The 23331-nt window shown below is 42.8% G+C and overlaps 1 protein-coding gene across 4 annotated transcripts in view; it reads left to right on the forward strand.

Annotated features, from left to right (window-relative positions):
* SYTL4 (synaptotagmin like 4) overlaps positions 1-23331 on the forward strand; it is a 158152-nt gene that overhangs the window by 49856 nt on the left and 84965 nt on the right. Inside the window, exon 1 of one of the 4 annotated variants that reach the window (XM_077484791.1) lies at positions 16105-16327. The exons of the other annotated variants lie outside the window; for them this stretch is intronic. The gene's annotated coding sequence lies outside the window, so the exon portion shown is untranslated. Of the gene's footprint in view, positions 1-16104; positions 16328-23331 lie in introns of those variants that run through there. 4 annotated transcript variants of the gene reach the window in all.

Consider the following 23331-nt stretch of genomic DNA (forward strand, 5'->3'; position numbering starts at 1 on the left):
GCGGCGCGCATGCGCACTGAGCGCCGCATTCTCAACGACGGAGCTGCCGCGCGTGTCGGCTCCCATGCGCGGGAGTGACGTCATCGCGGCTTCGCCGAATGACAGCGGCGGAGCTGCGAGACCCCACCAAGAAGATGGATGCGGCGGACTACAGGGGACAGCGGCGACTTCGCTGGCTCCTGTGTCAGGTAAGTGACACATAATGGGCTATCCATCATGCATACACATACCAAGACCAATTTAGACGGGGACCAATTAACCTACCAGCATGTCCTTGGAGTGTGGGAAGAAACCACAGTACTCAAAGGAAAACACACAGGCATGGGGGGGGGGGGGGGGGCAACATGCAAATAGTATCCTGGATAAGGTAAAATAGCACAGCAGGAGTGATTTCCCCCAACCCCCCCCCCCCCCCCCCCAATGTGTAAGTGGGGAAATCTGTGCACTTTTTTTTTTTTTTTTGCACCCGCTGGTTGAACATGAAAAAAAAAGCGTATACTGCTGTCCCAATGAGCCCCCGCCCCATTCCCATTTTATCATGCTGTCATTGGGACAGGATATGGGAAAGGTTTTTTCCAAGAGTATAAAGAGAGTATTTCCACTTTTCCTCCTAAATCCCACCCCCAACATATATTATATTATTATTATTATTATTATTATTATTTTTTTTTTTTTTTTTTACGGGAGCGGGTATCTATTTCTGGCAGGTACCCGCTCCCACTTCGACTTAAAATGCCTTGGCTATTTGGGTGGAAAAAAAAGCGTAACCCCTTTAACCACTTCAGCCCCGGAAGGATTTACCCCCTTAATGACCAGGCGATATGGCACTGCGTTGCTTTAACTGACAATTGTGCGGTCATGCAACGTTGTACCCAAACAAAATGTAATGTTCCCTTTTTTCCCCCCCCCCCACAAATAGAGCTTTATTTTGGCGGTATTTGCTAACCTTTGCGGTTTTTATTTGCACTATAAAAAAAAAGCCAACAATTCTGAAAAATAAAAATAAATTCTTTACTTTCTACCATATGCATATCCCCCAAAAAATTATATATACATAAATAATAAATATATATTTATTAGAAAAATTCATCAGTTTAGGCCAATATGTATACATATTTTTTTTGTAAAATAAAAACGTAATAAGCGTATATTGATTGGTTTGCACAAAAGTTATAGTGTCTACAAAATGGGGAATAGATTTAGGGACTTTTATTTATATTTTTTTGTTTTTTAACAGTAATTCGATTTTTTTAGCAGCACTGTGACATTGTGGCAAACAAATCTGACCCCAAGAGACACTTTTTGGGGACCAGTGACAATATTACAGTGATCAGCGCTTAACAAAAATCAATCACTGATCAATGTATAAATAACACTAGGGGGGTGATCAAGGGGTTAACTGTGTTCCCTGGGTGTGTTCTAACTGTGTGGGGGATGGGCTTGCTGGGAGAACACAGGGATCGCTGTTCCTGATCACTAGGGACAGCAGATCTCTGAGTTGTCCTCTGTCAGAACGGGGATCCGCCTTGTTACATAGGCAGGTCCCGGTTCTGCCTCTCCTTCCGTGATCACGGGGGGTGGCCCGCAGACATCGAGTTTGCCGAACCCGTGGGAGCAGTCCCCGTGGCACACACCCACAATACCACATGCACGGACCGACGTACAGGATTGTCGGTTTGCGCAGCCGAGCCGCCTTGCCACAGTATATATGCGGTGGGCAGTCAGCAAAGTAAAAATGAACAAATATGTCCAGATGAATAAAAAAAAAAAAAAAAGAGACGTGCATTTATTAATTTGTTTGTCTGCACAGAATTGAACCATGATCAGTGCAATGCATAGGCTCCTGCAGACTCTTCCCCCAGCACAGGGTTGCCAACCTCCTGCAGCATTTTTTACGGACAAAACATTTACTGGTGGAGCAATTTTTTTTACTGGCAACCTGAGAAATTACAAAACTCTTATTGAAAATGAACACAGTGAATTTTTGAACAGTATAAACATGATATGGAAACACTGACCGTACCTAATAAAGTAATTTGCTTGATTTACAAAAAAAAAAAAAATTAACACAACATGAAATAAAAAGCCCCTGATATTTACTGGCAGTTGTGTAAAAAAAAAAAAAAAAAAAAAAAAAAAAAAAAAAAAAAAATCTGATTTTATTTATTTATTTCTTTTTTTAAAAACTGTCAGTAAATTTATGGGCGGTTGGCAACCGAGGGCTGGAGGAAGTGATCAATGGACTGCAAGCGCTGTGACATCACCGCACAGGCGCTCCATAGACATCTACCAGTTCCTCTGTTGCGAAAATTTATATTTACAAATCCCTGGGAATAAATAACATGGCTGTGTGTGGCTGAATTTCTCTATTTTTTTTTTTTTTTTTTTTTAATCGGGTATGAAATGTCACTATGTTTCAAGTTACTCTTTAATATGGGTGTAACCTGAAACGTGGTCGCAAAGGTGGACTAAGCCTTTAAATGCCGGTTTAAATCCGCCAGTGACGTTGGCGAATATCTAAACCTCTGCCATGTAAAATAGGAAATGTTCTCCGTAGAATGAAGGTGATCAGTGCTGGAGGAGCGGACAAATGTGACATTGATTGCAGGCAGATGTGACTCGATCGGACACAGGCAGCCGCTGCATGGGTATTATAAATTTAAGTTCCATTGATAAGGAAAAAAAATAGGCAGATAATTAGCAAATTATCTGCTGCTTTCTGATTGTCTGATGGGGCCAATCTGTTCCCCCATAGCAAGGAATGGCACAGGAAAATGTAGAGGGAGCAGCTGTGATGGTTCAATGACTTAAAAAGGAAGTAAAGGCAAAAAAAAAAAAAAAACACACCCTGTAAGGCAAAGGCATAATGAGCTAGTATGCATAGCATACTAGCTCATTATGAATAACTTACCTGAGAACGAAGCCCCCGAAGCGGTCCTCCGTCTTCCTCTTCGCCGCTGCCATGGATCCCGGAGCGACTTCCGGGTCTCGCTGCTCCGGCGCTGTGATTCACTGGAGCCGCAAAAGTCACTCCCGCGCATGCGCATGGGAGCCGACACTCGCGGCATATCGCCGCAACCTGCGGCTCGCATGCGCCGTAGACAGCGGTGGCTGTTTTTGGGTAAATATCTCCTAACCTAAACCGTATAGGTTTAGGAGATATTTCTTGGACCTACAGGTAAGCCTTAATCTAGGCTTACCTGTAGGTCAAAGTGGTTTTGTAAGGGTTTACAACTACTTTAAAGGGGCTGCAAAGGTTTTTCACCTTTTTAGGCTGGGTTCACACTGCTGCGGCTACGAGAACCGGATGTGATTCGCACCGCACTGCAGTGCAAATCACATCCGATCTCTGTGCGATGCGAGTTCAGCCATACAGATAGTATGGCTGAATTCGCATCGCACCCGCCCCAAACTCACACAGGACCCTTTTTTTGGTCCGCAGCAGAATCGGATCGCGTGGGTGTTCACACCATGCGATCCGATTCCTGTCCGAGTTTGCAGATCGCACTGCGATATGCGAACTGATCTGGGGGTGTCATTAACATTTCATTGACACTCCCAGCAGTCCGCATAGGGCAGTGTGAACTGCTGCCGGGAGGCATGTGATGCGGGAACCCGCCGCGGATTCGCACCGTTCCCGCATCGCTGCAGTGTGAACCCAGCCTTAAAGGGATTGTAAAGCCTTTTTTTTTTTTTTTTTTTTAAAGTGTATGTGTGTGTGTGTGTGTGTGTGTGTGTGTGTGTATATATGTATGTGTATATAATATTAAAAAAATTTTTTTTTAAAAAGGCTTTACAAATCTTTTTAAAGCGGTAGTAAACCCGCCAATTTTTTATTTTTTTTTTACACCTGCAAAGCAAAAGGCATAATGAGCTAGCCCATTATGAAATACTTGCCTTAGAACGAGGCCCCGACATCTGGCCCGATCCACGCCGAGGGAGCTGACATGCTCCCTCTGCGTTTCTTCCGGGTATCGCGGCTATCGCGGCTCCGGCCTCTCACAGCGCTGTGAGAGGCCAGAGCCGCGATATCGTCACTCCCACACATGCGCGCGGGAGATTTCATTCCGGCCGGTCGGCCACTGCCGGATTTTCCGGCCGAGAATCCCCTTGTGCGCATGCGCCGCTGCAGTCAGCGGCGCATACCGAGGGGAATATCTCCTAAACCGTACAGGTTTAGGAGATATTTTTTTTACCTACAGGTAAGCCTTATTATAGGCTTTCCTGTAGGTAAAAGTTAAAAAAATGAGTATACAGCCACTTTAAGGTGAAAAAACCATGAGGGTTTACAACCCCCTTTTAATACATTCTATGCATTAAGGTGAAAAAACTTCTGTGATGCAGCAGCCAGCCCCCCTTTTACTTACCTGAACCCGGTCTTTCCAGTGACGGGATGAGTACACCAGCTCCAACCGGTGCCTTGGGTCCTGATTGGATAGATTGATAGCAGCACAGCCATTGGCTCCGGCTGCTGTCAATCAAATCCAATGATGCGGGGGGCGTGGGCCAAGTCCTGCTGTCTGTGTCAATGGAAAATCAGTTTACTGTATCCGATCAGCCAGCTATTGTGATTGATTTCCAGCGGTTACAGCATATCATTACCCTTCCTGACTGGTTGCTAGAGGTTGCAGCACACATTATGGATCACTGATTAGTTGCTAGAGGTTACAGCACACATTACGGCTCACTGATTAGTAGCTAGAGGTTACAGCAAATGATTTTCCTACAGAGTAGAGGCTCTCTAATACAGGAGGTGTGTTATACATGAATCTATTCATTGGTTATAGAGGGGGAGGCTGGAGAGAGGGGGGCGGCGCCCAATGCGCACTTATGGACGCACCGCCACTGGGTGTAAATATAAAAGATTTGCATAGCAATTCACACGGTGAATGTTCTTGCGCTATATTTCCTGTGCCAGAGGAATGGTGTGTTGTGGTTTTTTTTTTTTTTTTTTTAATTTGTTTTTTGTTTATTTAAAACAGAACATACATCATTGATCCACTAGTTGCAGAAGCAATAAAGAGCAGAGAAATTCCTATGACATTTATCGCCATCTATTGACCAAATGGTATATTTTTCATATTAACTAGCTGCAGGGTTTGGGCATGCTACACACGCCCAAAACAAGGTCATCATTGTACGTGTGTTGCAGGTCCAGTCACTCTGCCTGTTGCCAGGATCCCCCCCAGTAAACCACTATGTCGACTTTAAATTTATTGAAGCCGGTGTTCTGTCAGAATACCACTATCCATCAGAAAACGTAACGGAAGTGACACTCTGAGGGAAAAAAGGCATTCTGAGCAAAAAATGCTTTTGTGCATGCCCCATGTGTTCCAACATGGCCGCTGTGCATTCCAATAGGTTTCCTAATCTGACAAAACAGGAAGGCAGCAGTGGACATCTTCTTACACCCAGGCTCGTCTTCAATTTCACATTTATTTTAGCAGTAAACTCACCTTATATACTAAAATACACTATTTTTAAATCTGTGACACTGTTTTGATGTTGCATTTGAAAAGCAGCGACAAGCCTGCAGTTAGAAGCTGGCGGCGGCCATATTGGTACACCCCACTAGCTCAGCACCAAACTGATAGTCATTTGGCGCCGAGGGACATTTTCCGACGCCCTCACTCTGACGCGGTGAAATCGTTTATCTTGGTATATAAGGTGAGTTACCTGCTAAAATAGGTGTGGAATTGAAGACTTGCCTGGGTGTAACACGATGTCTGCTGCCGCCTTTGTGTTCTGTCAGATTAGGAAACCTGCTGGAATGCATAGCACATGCGCAATAAGCAATTTGTATGCAACGTCGCCCCTGTTGCATTTTCTGATGGGTAGCAGCATTCCGATAGAACACTGCCATGATTGTGTACACAGAGAATGTCATTTCCAAGAGGAACTTTAGTCTGCTCACATCATTTGTAATAAAAACCTCTTTGCTGTTCTGAAACTTCCCTCCAACCACTTTGCATATTTTTTTTTTTATATATATACTGTGACTCTGTACTTGCCAAATATGCTGCTGAAATCTCCCTCCACTGAGTCTGGCTGCAACCACTTTAACTGTGGGCAGCTGAAGCAGCTGCCTGTTCACTTCTGAATTTACACAGAGGCACACCTGCAGCTCTCATTGGCCCTCCTATGATTCCCCCCCTCCCTACTTTCTGGCAAAATATCAAGAGAGAGAGCTGTGCATGATGTCATAAGCCTAGGCTAATGACCAGACAAGAAAGAGGAAGTGGGCTGTATAAGGAAATTACTGGCGGGAAAAAAATGTTTTATTATCCAAAGTTACAACAACAAGGGCAGACAATTTAATAGATGAGAAAGATGAATTTTTATTTATTTATTTTTGCGGGACTGCGACATTGCTGCGGACAGATCGGACACTTTTGACACCTTTTTTTGGGACCGGTGACATTTACACAGCGATCAGAGCTAAAAAATAGCCACTGATTACTGTATAAATGTCACTGGCAGGGAGGTGTTTTTTTTATGTGGGGGGCAGTGTAGAGAGAGATCACTGTTTCCAATCATGGGGATCTGTCTGGCACTTTTTGTTCACATGTAAACAATCATTTTTTTTCCCTATAAAATTACCTGGAACGTGGAAAAATACACTTTTTTTTTTTTTTTTGATTTATTTATTTATTGTTGTTTTTTTTTTTTTTTACATTTTATTGCAAAACGACACAATATATAACCCAATGGTGTGGAATGAGGGACACCTACCAGCAAAAGTATGCAGGCATAGGACACGCCCCTTGCCACACGCCCTTAAAGGAGAATTGTACAAAAAAAAAACAAGATTGGTTAAACCCACAAGTGCTTTTTTTTTTTCTTCTTTTTTTTTATTTTTACCACTACTTTTCCTTAATCTTGGCTTTTGGAATTTACAGATGCAGCAATTTATAAATCAGATGAAAGGTTTAGCACTGGAAAATACTTTTTGAAATATAAAAAGAGCATTTTATATACGTGTGTGTGTGTGTGTGTGTGTGTGTGTGTGTGTGTATCAGACCAAAATGAGGGACAAATGAGGAGGAAAGAGGGACATTGCTCCAAATCAGGGACAGTCCCTCGAAATCCAGAACAGTTGGGAGCTATGTAAAATTAAGAAAAAAAACGTTTGCCTTTTTGGTTCTGCTTGATGAGCATTCATCCATCAAATGTTTTTCATTGATTTAAAACAGAAAATACTGGTCACTAAATGGTGCTTAGAATCATAAGACATTTCTATGAATATTCGTCATTGATTTAAAACTGCAAAAAAAAATAAAAAATTTGTCCACTAGATGGTGCTAAGGATAATGGGACATTTTTATGATGTTTAGCATGCTCTATTTTAGTGGTCACATACAGTATTTTTCATTTTAAATCCATTATAAACATTCGAACAGCACAGGAAATAGACTAATATCTTTTTTTGTTTTTTTTATATCAATTTGCATTAAATGAATGTTCCTGCACTTTCACTGGGTGATATATTATATATATATATATATATATAATTTTTTTTTAGAAATGTGTGTGTGTGTGTGTGTGTGTGTATATGTATATGTATGTGTGTATATATATATATATATATATATAAATATATAAATAAATTTTTTTTTTTTTTTTTTTAATAATGGTGAGGGTGCTCCAAGCATGGAAGTAGAAAAGACTACACTGCATTGTGTCCCGTCTATAGTTGTATGAATTGTCCATACAATATCTATTAGGTTCTGATGACCCCTTCTACCAAACCTGGGTCCTACCTGAGGCACTTTATAACTCTTTAAATAGCACAGTGTCTGCTGGATTAAATTATTGATTAAGTGCAAATATTCCTGAGAACTTGCATAGGAAAAATTTAAATCCCTAGGGGCCAAATGATTCCTATCTATGAAGCATTTAAAATGAATTGGTGTAACGTTTCGCCAATCCCAACACGACTGCCCAAAACAATGCCGGTGTTTTCACGATCGGTTCTCAGGAAACAATGCGATACAGGAAATATCTTGGCAGGAAAGCTTGTGTTTGGAGCATGAGTAATGTTTGTTTGCCACATATTGATTCAGTCAACTGGGCAGCACTGTCTCTTTTTACTTCCAACTGTAACATCATTTGGTGCCAGAGGTGCGGGCAGAGACCGGGTTCCCGTTTGTCTAACGTCGTCTACCTACATAACAGGTTTAGGATTTGTTTTAACCTACATTTCTCAGCCTGAATGAAAGGTCAACCAGTGTCAAGAGGATTCTTCTTTGCACAGTAAAAAAGCATAAGGAGCTCTACTAGGTTTTGTTTGCTCCCCATTGTGGAGATTTAATATCAAATGTTGACTTGCTGACACCTTGCTTACCCTACACACCCTCTACAGCAGGCTTTGTAAACCCACTGGCACCAATGATGAGACACCATTCCCCGCACTAATACCAATGATGAGACACTATTCCCCCCCACTAATACCAATGATGAGACACTATTCCCCCCCACTAATACCAATGATGAGACACCATTCCCCCCACTAATACCAATGATGAGACACTAATCCTCCCCACTAATACCAATGATGAGACACTATTCCCCCCCACTAATACCAATGATGAGACACTATTCCCCCCCACTAATACCAATGATGAGACACTATTCCCCCCACTAATACCAATGATGAGACACTATTCCCCCCCACTAATACCAATGATGAGACACTATTCCCCCCCACTAATACCAATGATGAGACACCATTCCCCCCACTAATACCAATGATGAGACACTATTCCCCCCCACTAATACCAATGATGAGACACTATTCCCCCCCACTAATACCAATGATGAGACACTATTCCCCCCACTAATACCAATGATGAGACACTATTCCCCCCACTAATACCAATGATGAGACACTATTCCCCCCACTAATACCAATAATGAGACACTATTCCACCCACTAATACCAATGATGAGACACTATTCCTCCCACTAATACCAATGATGAGACACTATTCCTCCCACTAATACCAATGATGAGACCCTATTCCCCCCACTAATACCAATGATGAGACACTATTCCCCCCCACTAATACCAATGATGAGACAATATTCCTCCCACTAATACCAATGATGAGACAATATTCCTCCCACTAATACCAATGATGAGACAATATTCCCCCCACTAATACCAATGATGAGACACTATTCCTCCCACTAATACCAATGATGAGACACTATTCCTCCCACTAATACCAATGATGAGACACTATTCCCCCCCACTAATACCAATGATGAGACACTATTCCCCCCCACTAATACCAATGATGAGACACCATTCCCCCCACTAATACCAATGATGAGACACTAATCCTCCCCACTAATACCAATGATGAGACACTATTCCCCCCCACTAATACCAATGATGAGACACTATTCCCCCCCACTAATACCAATGATGAGACACTATTCCCCCCACTAATACCAATGATGAGACACTATTCCCCCCACTAATACCAATGATGAGACACTATTCCCCCCCACTAATACCAATGATGAGACACCATTCCCCCCACTAATACCAATGATGAGACACTATTCCCCCCCACTAATACCAATGATGAGACACTATTCCCCCCCACTAATACCAATGATGAGACACTATTCCCCCCACTAATACCAATGATGAGACACTATTCCCCCCACTAATACCAATGATGAGACACTATTCCCCCCACTAATACCAATAATGAGACACTATTCCACCCACTAATACCAATGATGAGACACTATTCCTCCCACTAATACCAATGATGAGACACTATTCCTCCCACTAATACCAATGATGAGACCCTATTCCCCCCACTAATACCAATGATGAGACACTATTCCCCCCCACTAATACCAATGATGAGACAATATTCCTCCCACTAATACCAATGATGAGACAATATTCCTCCCACTAATACCAATGATGAGACAATATTCCCCCCACTAATACCAATGATGAGACACTATTCCTCCCACTAATACCAATGATGAGACACTATTCCTCCCACTAATACCAATGATGAGACACTATTCCCCCCACTAATACCAATGATGAGACACTATTCCCCCCCACTAATACCAATGATGAGACACTATTCCTCCCACTAATACCAATGATGAGACACTATTCCTCCCACTAATACCAATGATGAGACACTATTCCTCCCACTAATACCAATGATGAGACACTATTCCCCCCCCACTAATACCAATGATGAGACACTATTCCTCCCACTAATACCAATGATGAGACACTATTCCCCCCACTAATACCAATGATGAGACACTATTCCCCCCACTAATACCAATGATGAGACACTATTCCCCCCACTAATACCAATGATGAGACACTAATCCTCCCCACTAATACCAATGATGAGACACTATTCCCCCCCACTAATACCAATGATGAGACACTATTCCCCCCCACTAATACCAATGATGAGACACTATTCCCCCCCACTAATACCAATGATGAGACACCATTCCCCCCACTAATACCAATGATGAGACACTATTCCCCCCCACTAATACCAATGATGAGACACTATTCCCCCCCACTAATACCAATGATGAGACACTATTCCCCCCACTAATACCAATGATGAGACACTATTCCCCCCACTAATACCAATGATGAGACACTATTCCCCCCACTAATACCAATAATGAGACACTATTCCACCCACTAATACCAATGATGAGACACTATTCCTCCCACTAATACCAATGATGAGACACTATTCCTCCCACTAATACCAATGATGAGACCCTATTCCCCCCACTAATACCAATGATGAGACACTATTCCCCCCCACTAATACCAATGATGATACAATATTCCTCCCACTAATACCAATGATGAGACAATATTCCTCCCACTAATACCAATGATGAGACACTATTCCTCCCACTAATACCAATGATGAGACACTATTCCTCCCACTAATACCAATGATGAGACACTATTCCCCCCACTAATACCAATGATGAGACACTATTCCCCCCCACTAATACCAATGATGAGACACTATTCCTCCCACTAATACCAATGATTAGACACTATTCCTCCCACTAATACCAATGATGAGACACTATTCCTCCCACTAATACCAATGATGAGACACTATTCCCCCCCCACTAATACCAATGATGAGACACTATTCCTCCCACTAATACCAATGATGAGACACTATTCCTCCCACTAATACCAATGATGAGACACTATTCCTCCCACTAATACCAATGATGAGACACTATTCCTCCCACTAATACCAATGATGAGACACTATTCCTCCCACTAATACCAATGATGAGACCCTATTCCCCCCACTAATACCAATGATGAGACACTATTCCCCCCACTAATACCAATGATGAGACAATATTCCTCCCACTAATACCAATGATGAGACAATATTCCTCCCACTAATACCAATGATGAGACAATATTCCCCCCACTAATACCAATGATGAGACAATATTCCCCCCACTAATACCAATGATGAGACACTATTCCTCCCACTAATACCAATGATGAGACACTATTCCCCCCACTAATACCAATGATGAGACACTATTCCCCCCCACTAATACCAATGATGAGACACTATTCCTCCCACTAATACCAATGATGAGACACTATTCCCCCCCCCCACTAATACCAATGATGAGACACTATTCCTCCCACTAATACCAATGATGAGACACTATTCCCCCCACTAATACCAATGATGAGACACTATTCCCCCCACTAATACCAATGATGAGACACTATTCCCCCCACTAATACCAATGATGAGACACTATTCCCCCCACTAATACCAATGATGAGACAATATTCCTCCCACTAATACCAATGATGAGACACTATTCCCCCCACTAATACCAATGATGAGACACTATTCCCCCCCACTAATACCAATGATGAGACACTATTCCTCCCACTAATACCAATGATGAGACACTATTCCTCCCACTAATACCAATGATGAGACACTATTCCTCCCACTAATACCAATGATGAGACACTATTCCCCCCCCACTAATACCAATGATGAGACACTATTCCCCCCCACTAATACCAATGATGAGACACTATTCCTCCCACTAATACCAATGATGAGACACTATTCCCCCCACTAATACCAATGATGAGACACTATTCCCCCCACTAATACCAATGATGAGACACTATTCCCCCCACTAATACCAATGATGAGACAATATTCCTCCCACTAATACCAATGATGAGACACTATTCCCCCCACTAATACCAATGATGAGACACTATTCCTCCCACTAATACCAATGATGAGACACTATTCCTCCCACTAATACCAATGATGAGACACTATTCCCCCCACTAATACCAATGATGAGACACTATTCCCCCCCACTAATACCAATGATGAGACACTATTCCTCCCACTAATACCAATGATGAGACACTATTCCTCCCACTAATACCAATGATGAGACACTATTCCTCCCACTAATACCAATGATGAGACACTATTCCCCCCCACTAATACCAATGATGAGACACTATTCCTCCCACTAATACCAATGATGAGACACTATTCCTCCCACTAATACCAATGATGAGACACTATTCCTCCCACTAATACCAATGATGAGACACTATTCCTCCCACTAATACCAATGATGAGACACTATTCCTCCCACTAATACCAATGATGAGACCCTATTCCCCCCACTAATACCAATGATGAGACACTATTCCCCCCACTAATACCAATGATGAGACAATATTCCTCCCACTAATACCAATGATGAGACAATATTCCTCCCACTAATACCAATGATGAGACAATATTCCCCCCACTAATACCAATGATGAGACAATATTCCCCCCACTAATACCAATGATGAGACACTATTCCTCCCACTAATACCAATGATGAGACACTATTCCCCCCACTAATACCAATGATGAGACACTATTCCCCCCCACTAATACCAATGATGAGACACTATTCCTCCCACTAATACCAATGATGAGACACTATTCCCCCCCCCCCACTAATACCAATGATGAGACACTATTCCTCCCACTAATACCAATGATGAGACACTATTCCCCCCACTAATACCAATGATGAGACACTATTCCCCCCACTAATACCAATGATGAGACACTATTCCCCCCACTAATACCAATGATGAGACACTATTCCCCCCACTAATACCAATGATGAGACAATATTCCTCCCACTAATACCAATGATGAGACACTATTCCCCCCACTAATACCAATGATGAGACACTATTCCCCCCCACTAATACCAATGATGAGACACTATTCCTCCCACTAATACCAATGATGAGACACTATTCCTCCCACTAATACCAATGATGAGACACTATTCCTCCCACTAATACCAATGATGAGACACTATTCCCCCCCCACTAATACCAATGATGAGACACTATTCCCCCCCCCACTAATATCAATGATGAGACACTATTCCTCCCACTAATACCAATGATGAGACACTATTCCCCCCACTAATACCAATGATGAGACACTATTCCCCCCACTAATACCAATGATGAGACACTATTCCCCCCACTAATACCAATGATGAGACAATATTCCTCCCACTAATACCAATGATGAGACACTATTCCCCCCACTAATACCAATGATGAGACACTATTCCCCCCACTAATACCAATGATGAGACACTATTCCTCCCACTAATACCAATGATGAGACACTATTCCCCCCACTAATACCAATGATGAGACACTATTCTCCCCCACTAATACCAATGATGAGACACTATTCCTCCCACTAATACCAATGATGAGACACTATTCCTCCCACTAATACCAATGATGAGACACTATTCCCCCCCACTAATACCAATGATGAGACACTATTCCTCCCACTAATACCAATGATGAGACACTATTCCCCCCCCACTAATACCAATGATGAGACACTATTCCTCCCACTAATACCAATGATGAGACACTATTCCCCCCACTAATACCAATGATGAGACACTATTCCCCCCACTAATACCAATGGTGAGACACTATTCCCCCCACTAATACCAATGATGAGACACTATTCCTCCCACTAATACCAATGATGAGACACTATTCCCCCCACTAATACCAATGATGAGACACTATTCCTCCCACTAATACCAATGAGGAGACACTATTCCCCCCACTAATACCAATGAGGAGACACTATTCCCCCCCACTAATACCAATGAGGAGACACTATTCCCCCCACTAATACCAATGAGGAGACACTATTCCCCCCACTAATACCAATGAGGAGACACTATTCCCCCCCACTAATACCAATGAGGAGACACTATTCCCCCCCACTAATACCAATGAGGAGACACTATTCCCCCCCACTAATACCAATGAGGAGACACTATTCCCCCCCACTAATACCAATGAGGAGACACTATTCCCCCCCCCCACTAATACCAATGAGGAGACACTATTCCCCCCCCCCACTAATACCAATGAGGAGACACTATTCCCCCCCCCCCACTAATACCAATGAGGAGACACTATTCCCCCCCCCCCACTAATACCAATGAGGAGACACTATTCCCCCCCCCCACTAATACCAATGAGGAGACACTATTCCCCCCCCCACTAATACCAATGAGGAGACACTATTCCCCCCCCCCCCACTAATACCAATGAGGAGACACTATTCCCCCCCCACTAATACCAATGAGGAGACACTATTCCCCCCACTAATACCAATGAGGAGACACTATTCCCCCCACTAATACCAATGAGGAGACACTATTCCCCCCACTAATACCAATGAGGAGACACTATTCCCCCCACTAATACCAATGAGGAGACACTATTCCCCCCACTAATACCAATGATACCAGTGATGGGGCACTATTCCTCCCAGTGATGGGGCACTATTCCTCCCAGTGATGGGGCACTATTCCTCCCAGTGATGGGGCACTATTCCTCCCACTGACACCAGTGATGGGGCACTATTCCTCCCAGTGATGGGGCACTATTCCTCCCACTGACACCAGTAATGGGGCACTATTCCTCCCGGTGATGGGGCACTATTCCTCCCAGTGATGGGGCACTAGGTGATGGGGCACTATTCCTCCCGGTGATGGGGCACTATTCCTCCCGGTGATGGGGCACTATTCCTCCCGGTGATGGGGCACTATTCCTCCCGGTGATGGGGCACTATTCCTCCCGGTGATGGGGCACTATTCCTCCCGGTGATGGGGCACTATTCCTCCCAGTGATGGGTCATTACTCCTTCCACTGACACCAGTGATGGGACATTGTTTACTCCTAGCTAAATTTTGACTTTGAATGGTTACAGTCCAGCCCTCTCAATTTTTTTTTCTTTTAATGTGCCCGTCCCTCCAAATTAGCGTGCATACTTGAGTCGCGCCCGCATATGAAAACAAACCACACATGTGAGGTATCGCCCCGATCGGCAGAGTGAGAGCAATTCTAGCCCTAGACCTCCTCTGTAACGTAAAACATGCAACCTGTAGAATTTTTTTTTTTTTTTTTTAAATGTCACCTATGGAGATTTTTAAGGGTAAAAGTTTGTCGACCATTCTACGAGCCGGTGCAATTTTAAAGCGTGACATGTTTGGTATCAATATACTCTGTGTAACATTATCTTTCACAATATAAAAAAAAAAATTGGGCTAACTTTACTGTTTTTTTTATTTATTTTTTCATTCAAAAAAGTGTATTTTTTCCCCCCCAAAAAAAAGTGCGCTTGTAAGACCGCTGTGACAGAAAGTATTGCAATGACCACCATTTTATTCTCTAGGGTGTTAGAAAAAATATATATAATATGTTTGGGGGTTCTAAGTAATTTTCTAGCAAAAAAACCCTATTTTTAACTTGTAAACAACACTTCTCAAAATGAGGCTTGGTCCTTAAGTGCTTAATAAGCAAGATATGCAAGAAATGTTTAATATTTCAGGTGCACACAGCCTCAGGCGTTCGGTGACATCAGCCGCTGTCCTCACCCCTTTGTTTACAAACCTTCAGTCCGCCAGGAATCTGTCATTCGGCAAGGAGTAGCAGTGGGAGAAGACTTGTTGGCTGGTATCATTTATCATGATTGAGGAGGATCTGCATTGCTATATGGGCTAGACATAACATGTGCCCCTGTGAATCATGATATTGGCCACATGCGAATATTCCTATTTGCGCACAGCCTCAGACATCCCCTTTAAGTCACTGGCTTCCTAGTGACCATTGCCACGTCCTGGGTGTTTATGGTGGGGCTGGCTTGTAGGTAAGCGTGTGTTTTTTATTTTGTTTTTATATTTTGCTTATAGTTTTTGCTTTGTTTTGTTTTTCCTTCTTCCCCTCACTTTTAGTCCCTCTCATTCTTGCCATTATGTGGTGGACAGTTAACATAAAAATATTTTTACTATATACTTGTATTTGTGTTTTTATGATATTTTAGTATTTTTATTATTTATCCATTTGTTATAGATGGGTCTTAGGTTATTATTTGAGTCCATATGAAAGCACATCTGAACCCCTGAAGAAGCAGTAGCTGGCAGGTTTTCGGGTTGCGGGCTCCTACGGGCGGCGGGCAGTGGCTTCCCTGTCCTCTCCCACTCTTCTGCATCATGGTGGTTTGCGCCATGCGTCTTCTCCCTCCTCCTCCTAGGCGTCCAATAGGGTTGCCTGTCCTTGCAGCCAATCTCAAGACCCGCTTCCTGATTGGCCGGGAGGAGGATCAGTGTAAAAATAGCAAATAATCATTCTCTATCACCTCACTACTGTGCGGGCCTGGAACGCAGTGCTCTGCATCCCGAGCCCACCCTTTTTTAAGCCTGTTGGAGCCTCTGGCTCCAATCACAGGCTAAAAAAACAAAAAAATAAAATAAAACACCCCATGTAGATCAGGAGCTAGACACATGGATGGAGGGGAAACGCGTAGACTGAACACAATACCATTGTGGGACATAGGTGTGCACCAGCAGCCGTTCATTTAGGAGTGCACAGGCGCCGCCCCCTCTATCCATGTGTCTGGCCCCTGATCTACATGGGTTTTTTGTTTTTAAAGCCTGTGATTGGAGCCAGAGGCTCTAACAGGCTTAAAAAGGGGTGGGCTCGGGACACAGAGCACTGCGCTCCAGGCCCATCCAATAGTGTGACAATAGTGAATGATTATTCGCTATTTTCACACTGATCCTCCTCCCGGCCAATCAGGAAGCGGGTTTTGAGACCCGTCACCCAATTGGCTGCAAGGGCAGGCAACCCTATTGGACGCCTAGGAGGAAGAGGGAGGAGACGCATGGCGGAAGCTGCCATGATGCAGAAGAGGGGGGAAGAGGACAGGGATGCCACTGCCCGCCACCCGTAGGAGCCCGCAACCCAAAAACCTGCCAGCTATTCACCATTTGTAGGCGCCAGCAACCCGCCTGCTGCCCGCCCGCAACCTAGATGGCAGGCTTGATGACCAACTCACGACCCTGGAGGATGGCGGGGGTGTGGGTGACCTGACTGCCCACCGAACTACCTAGAGCAGACAGGGGGTGCCGCCGGCTGACCGGTGGGAGGGTGGTTGTTTGCCCCCCCAAAAGAAAAACGATAGGGGGGTGGCAGTGGGTGGGGTGTTTGCCACCCCCCCCAAAAAAAAAAAAAAAGAACCAGCAGCCACTGTAACACATGTACTGCTGTGAATGATGGGCACAAGCAAATGTTCCAGTGTGCACACAGCCTCAGATGGCCATCCTCCTTTTAAGGGAAAAAAATCTAATTAAAATGCCATTCTGCAATATTATATTCAGGTCTCCATGGTAACAAGTCTTTTCAAAAGAAAATGCATTTGCCAAAGGCGCTGCAAAACATCTTCCTGGCGGAGAAAGGATTTCAGTCTACTGTGACCTGTGTGCCGACCGGAACATGAAAGACCCGGGCACACTATAGAGATAATATCAGCCGGCTGAGACTTGATCATTATCGTTCTGGGGAGTTATTAGTCTCTGGAATCATATGATGGAGAAAAAAATACTGTGATTTAAAGCCGATCTCCAGGGAAAGGAAAAACCTTCCTGCTGATGCACTGCAGAGTGTTAAATGCTTTTTAGATCTAGAGGACCAGGAAAAGCAGATTTACTTACCCGATCCTCCGCTCCCCCGGGATCCAGCACCTTCCTCTTCTCCGCTGTGCTTTCTCTGCGTGCTCACGTACAATGATACATGTTCCTGCATTATACAGGCAGGAACATAAGGATTTGATCCCCTGCAGATTTTGTAAGTTTGCCCGCTTACAAAGAAATGAAGGGTCTATCATTTAAGACCGGACCATTTTGCTGGTCAAAGACCAGACCACTTTTTGCGATTCGGCACTGCGTCGCTTTAACTGACAATTGCGCGGTCGTGCGACGTGGCTCCCAAACAAAATTGACGTCCTTTTTTTCCCACAAATAGAGCTTTCTTTTGGTGGTATTTGATCACCCCTCCGGTTTTTATTTTTTGCACTATAAACAAAAATAGAGCGACAATTTTGAAAAAAAACACATTATTTTTTACTTTTTGTTATAATAAATATCCCCCAAAAATATATAAAAAACATTTTTTCCCTCAGTTTAGGCCGATACGTATTCTTCTACATATTTTTGGTAAAAAAAATCGCAATAAGCGTTTTATTGATTGGTTTGCGCAAAATATGGATAGTTTTATAGCATTTTTATTAATAATTTTTTATTATTTTTTTTTTTACTAGTAATGGCGGCGATCAGCGATTTTTATTGTGACTGCGACATTGTGGGGGACCCATCGGACATTTTTGACACATTTTTGGCAGAATGGAGAAATGCTGTTTACACGGCATTTCCTCCATTCAGCCGTCCCGTGAGACGATCGCGGGTATGCCAGAGGCGATCGAGTCCGCGGGTCCCGTAACCGGACTCACGGGGGCCCGACCAGCGCGGGAGCGCGCCGCCGGCGGCGCGCTCCCGATGGCAGGGCGGCATTGAAGATTGGACTTACATGTACGCCAATATGCCTGCCCGTGCCATTCTGTCGACGTACATCGTCATGCGCTGGTCGGGAAGTGGTTAAAATACACCTATGATAAAAACGATAGAGACAGAATATCAACCAAAAATCCAGAAAAAACACACAATACAAATGTTAAAAATTTAGTTGCAGTTCAGTCAGTAAAATAAGTATGTGATCTTCAAGCAAAACATGACTTGGTACTTGTCGGAGAAACCCTTGTTGGCAAGCACAGAGGTCAGATGTTTCCTTTAGTTGGTGATCAGGTTTGTACACCTCTTGGGAGGGATTTTGGTCCTTTCTTCTTTACAGATCGTCTCTAAATCCTTATGTTTTCTTGACTGTCCCTTGGCAACCCAAAGTTTCAGCTCCCTCTATAAATTTTCTATAAGACTAAGGTCTGGAGACTGACTAGGCCACTCCATGACCTTAATGTGCATCTTCTTGAGCCACTCCTTTGTTGCCTTGGCGGTATGTTTTGGGTCATTGTGATGCTGGAAGACCCATCCACGACCCATCTTCGGTGTTCTAGCTGAGGGAAGGAGGTTCTCATCCAAGGTTTTAAAATACATTAATGCGGCAAAGTTGGCCTGTACCTTTTTTATCAGAGAAAAAAGCCCCAAAGCATCATGTTTCCACCTCCGTGCTCGACTGTAGGGATGATCTTCTTAGGGTCATAGTCAGCATTTTTCTTCCTCCAAACAGAGTGAGTCAAGTTAATGCAGAAGAACTCAATTTTGGTCTCATCTGACCTCAGCACTTTCTCCCAATCTTTCTCTGAATCATTTAGATGTTCATTGGCAGGACTGTACATGTGCCTTCTTGAGGAGAGGGACACGTCGTGTTTGGAGGAAGCAAAAATGCTGACTATGACACTAAGAACACCATCCCTACAGTCAAGCACGGAGGTGGAAACCTTTATGCTTTGGGGCTGTTTCTCTGCTTGAATGCTATTGTGGCCTGCAATACATTGGGAGGACCTCTAGGGCCCTGCATGTACGAGTAGGGGAGTATATAAATAATATCAAAAAGGGCCTCAAAACACACAGCGTTTCTAGAAACTTCAAAACATGCCACCATTGTGACCCAAAATATATAACATTTTGGGGAATAGAGAAAGTCACTAAACATTGAAGAGGAGGTAACCTCATTCGCCAGCTGAGTTGGTGTGAGTCTTTTTGGATATATGAGACCAAGGTTCTAACGCCTACTGGCTTGAATATTGAGTTTACTCAATTGTTTCATTTCTAATAAGATTTTTTTATGTAGTATGATGGGTGGAGTGTATTTTACGTATGTAGTGTAATAAAAAAAAAAAAAATATATATATATATATAATTTATTGTATGCTAATTTTAATAATACTTATAATTGGGAGGATGGCCGTGGATGATGTCAGATGTATTTTAGGGTTTTATTTTGAATTTGTTTCATTTAAATAGTCCTTTTTTAATAAAATTCTGTTGGGGTCTATTTCCCTTTTAAATTTGGAAACCAGGATGTCCTCTTTCCAAGGCTGTATAACAATGAGGTGAAAAGTTACCCTGGTTCTTAAGCCTAGATTGAGAGACATACGTTTCTTTATTTTTACTTTTATCCTTTATTGAGATGTTATCCTTCAAAGATCGGCTCCCTTTAGGCTAGAATACTGGCAATTTACCATGTGCGGCTGCGCTGTTTGGTTTGGGAGTGTTTTTCTGTTGAGGGGCGTTCTCTACGGTAATATAAACACGAGCGGGCTGACGCCGTACCTCCGACCCCATGCTGGCGAAGTCCCGTCCACAGGACGCAACGCGTACGGGGTGGAGCTACGTCAGGCATCACCCGCGGCCATCTTCCTGGTTTGAAACTGTATTCACTACTTGGTTGTTTGCTGACACCTGGCCGGAGTACTGTATTTGTAAGTGGATTTCCTTTTTATTTTACTTAATTAAACTTTAAAAATGGAGAGCACTAGATTGTCCCCTTCTTTTTCGGTCTTATGTGTGTTGTGACCACCGGCTGGATCCTTAGCGATCGGTCACCCAGGTGTGGGTCAAATGCTGTATAACCTTTTTATAGGTCGAGTCTATAAGGTGAGAGGCTGGAGTATCTGTGGTGGAGGGGCTAAAATCACTGCTTCATTGTCTTTGTTCATCATTTGCACCTTAGGAGCCTCTTCAGGGCTGTTTTACCATCAATTATGCCGCGTACACACGAGCGGACTTCTTGTCGGACTGAACTCCAAAGGATTTTTGACTTGCCTGCACATGATCGCACCAAAGTCCAATCGTTTAGAACGCAATGACATATGACAGGACTAGAAAAAAAGAAGTTCAGTAGCAAATAGCTGCCCTTGCGTCGTTTTTGGTCTGGCGGAACAGCATACAGAGGAACGTTTTTCTCAAAAGGAACTGGTTTTGCCAGAAAGATTTGAAAATGTTCTATTTCAAAGTCCGTCAGAATTTTGGAAAGAAAATGTTTGATGAAGCCCACACACGATCGGAATGTCCGACAGAATGATTCCGTCTGACCTTTTCTGCCGGAAACGTCCGACCGTGTGTACACGGCTCTAGATGAAGATATGGACACACGACCGGACTTTTCAACAGCAAAGGTCAGACGGAACGAATCCGTCGGACAATTCGATCGTGTGTGGACTCCATTGGACCTCTGCTGTCCAAAAATCTGACGGACTTTAGAAATAGAACATGTTTCAAATTTTTCGGACTGAACTCTGCCGGACCCATTTCCTATCGAGAAATCCATTCGTCTGTATGCTGATCCGACGGGCAAAAACCGACACTAGGGCAGCTATTGGCTACTGGCTATGAACTTCCATATTCTGGTCCGGTCGTACGTCATCGCGTTCGAATCCGTCGGACTTTGGTGTGATTGTGTGTGTTTACAAAGGCACAGGCTGACTTTCTCACATTGGGAGGCCAATGGACGGGGGCCATGTATTTTAAAATCTTGGATGAGAACCTTCTTCCCTCAGCCAGAACACTGAAGATGGGTCATCGATTGATCAATCTACTTGGGTGCATGGAGCATGCTAATAAATGGTTCGAATCTCGACTGGTTCCTGCTGAACCGGCTGAGATTCGAACCATCTATGGCCAGCTTTAGGAAGTGCGTTTTATTTATTTATTTTTTTCTATTCTTTATTTAGCTGCACTTGGTTAGTTTGCATGCTGGTGATACTGTAAATGATAATATCTGAAATATTTCATTTTCATTTATTTTTTTTATTTTTTTTACTCCTATGTATTTATGGCTGGGTGAACTGTCGCATTGTTCATCTACATACAAGACTAGAGGAGATAAGATAAGGCGTTGTGTACACAGAATCTTCAGCCTGATGCTGGTGGAAGCCTCCCTCTGTGAAATCCTTACTGAAAGGATGGAGAGGACGGGGTCACTTCTTGCAGAACAGAATGCAGGCCTGTGTTGGTCCACCTCGGTCAGATCTTTCTCCTGCCATGGGGGTCCGACATGGGGAGCGACAAAGTGGCCCGAGCTGCCCTTGGCTACTTCCTTCTCATTTTTGAGGCACTTGGAAAGAATTAGAACAGACCATGTGACTTAAAATGTAAAGCAATTTTAAACCCTAAAGCAAACATTTTATTATATGGCAGCTTACCAATTCTTAGATGTGACGGCTGCATTCGTTTTCTATTTTATACTTACTTCTATTTTTATCTGGTGATCCAGCTAGCAAGACTGATGTGATTCACAAGTTCTCCAGCAGAATGTATCAGTTTTAGAAGGAAAAATGTGTTTTGTTATTTACAGTACATAAATTAGATTAGTTAAATTAGTTTAATTAGTAAAATTTGTTTCAGAATTCATTTTGTTTATTCAAATCTATTCTAAATTTTCCAATTGCAATCAATTTAGAATCAAATTCCATTCGAAATCTAACTTATTCTAGTCGAAATTTGAATTTTGGAAGAAGGTTATTTTCTTTCTGTTCCATTCAATTCTATATATTTTTTCTATTCTTTTCTATTCTATGTTTTCTATTTGAAATTCAAATTTCAGAAAATGCTTATATTGTTATATTCTTTCTATTCTTTTCTATTGTTTATTTTATTCTATGCTATTCTTTTTTTATTCTATTTAAATTTGAATTTATTCTATTTTTTAATTTCGGAAGATGCTTATATTCTTTCTTTTCCAATCATTTTTTTGTTATATTCCTTTATTTTATATTTTATTCTGTTTTTTACTATATTGTTTCATATTCATTTTTTTTTTTTATCACCTTTTTTTTTTATTCTGTTTTTTTATTTTGTAGTC

The sequence above is a fragment of the Lithobates pipiens genome, unplaced genomic scaffold (genome assembly GCF_037356315.1).
Source record: "Lithobates pipiens isolate NorthernLeopardFrog02 unplaced genomic scaffold, aLitPip1_a1.2 Scaffold_1, whole genome shotgun sequence".
In the NCBI taxonomy this organism is placed as follows: Eukaryota; Metazoa; Chordata; class Amphibia; order Anura; family Ranidae; genus Lithobates; species Lithobates pipiens.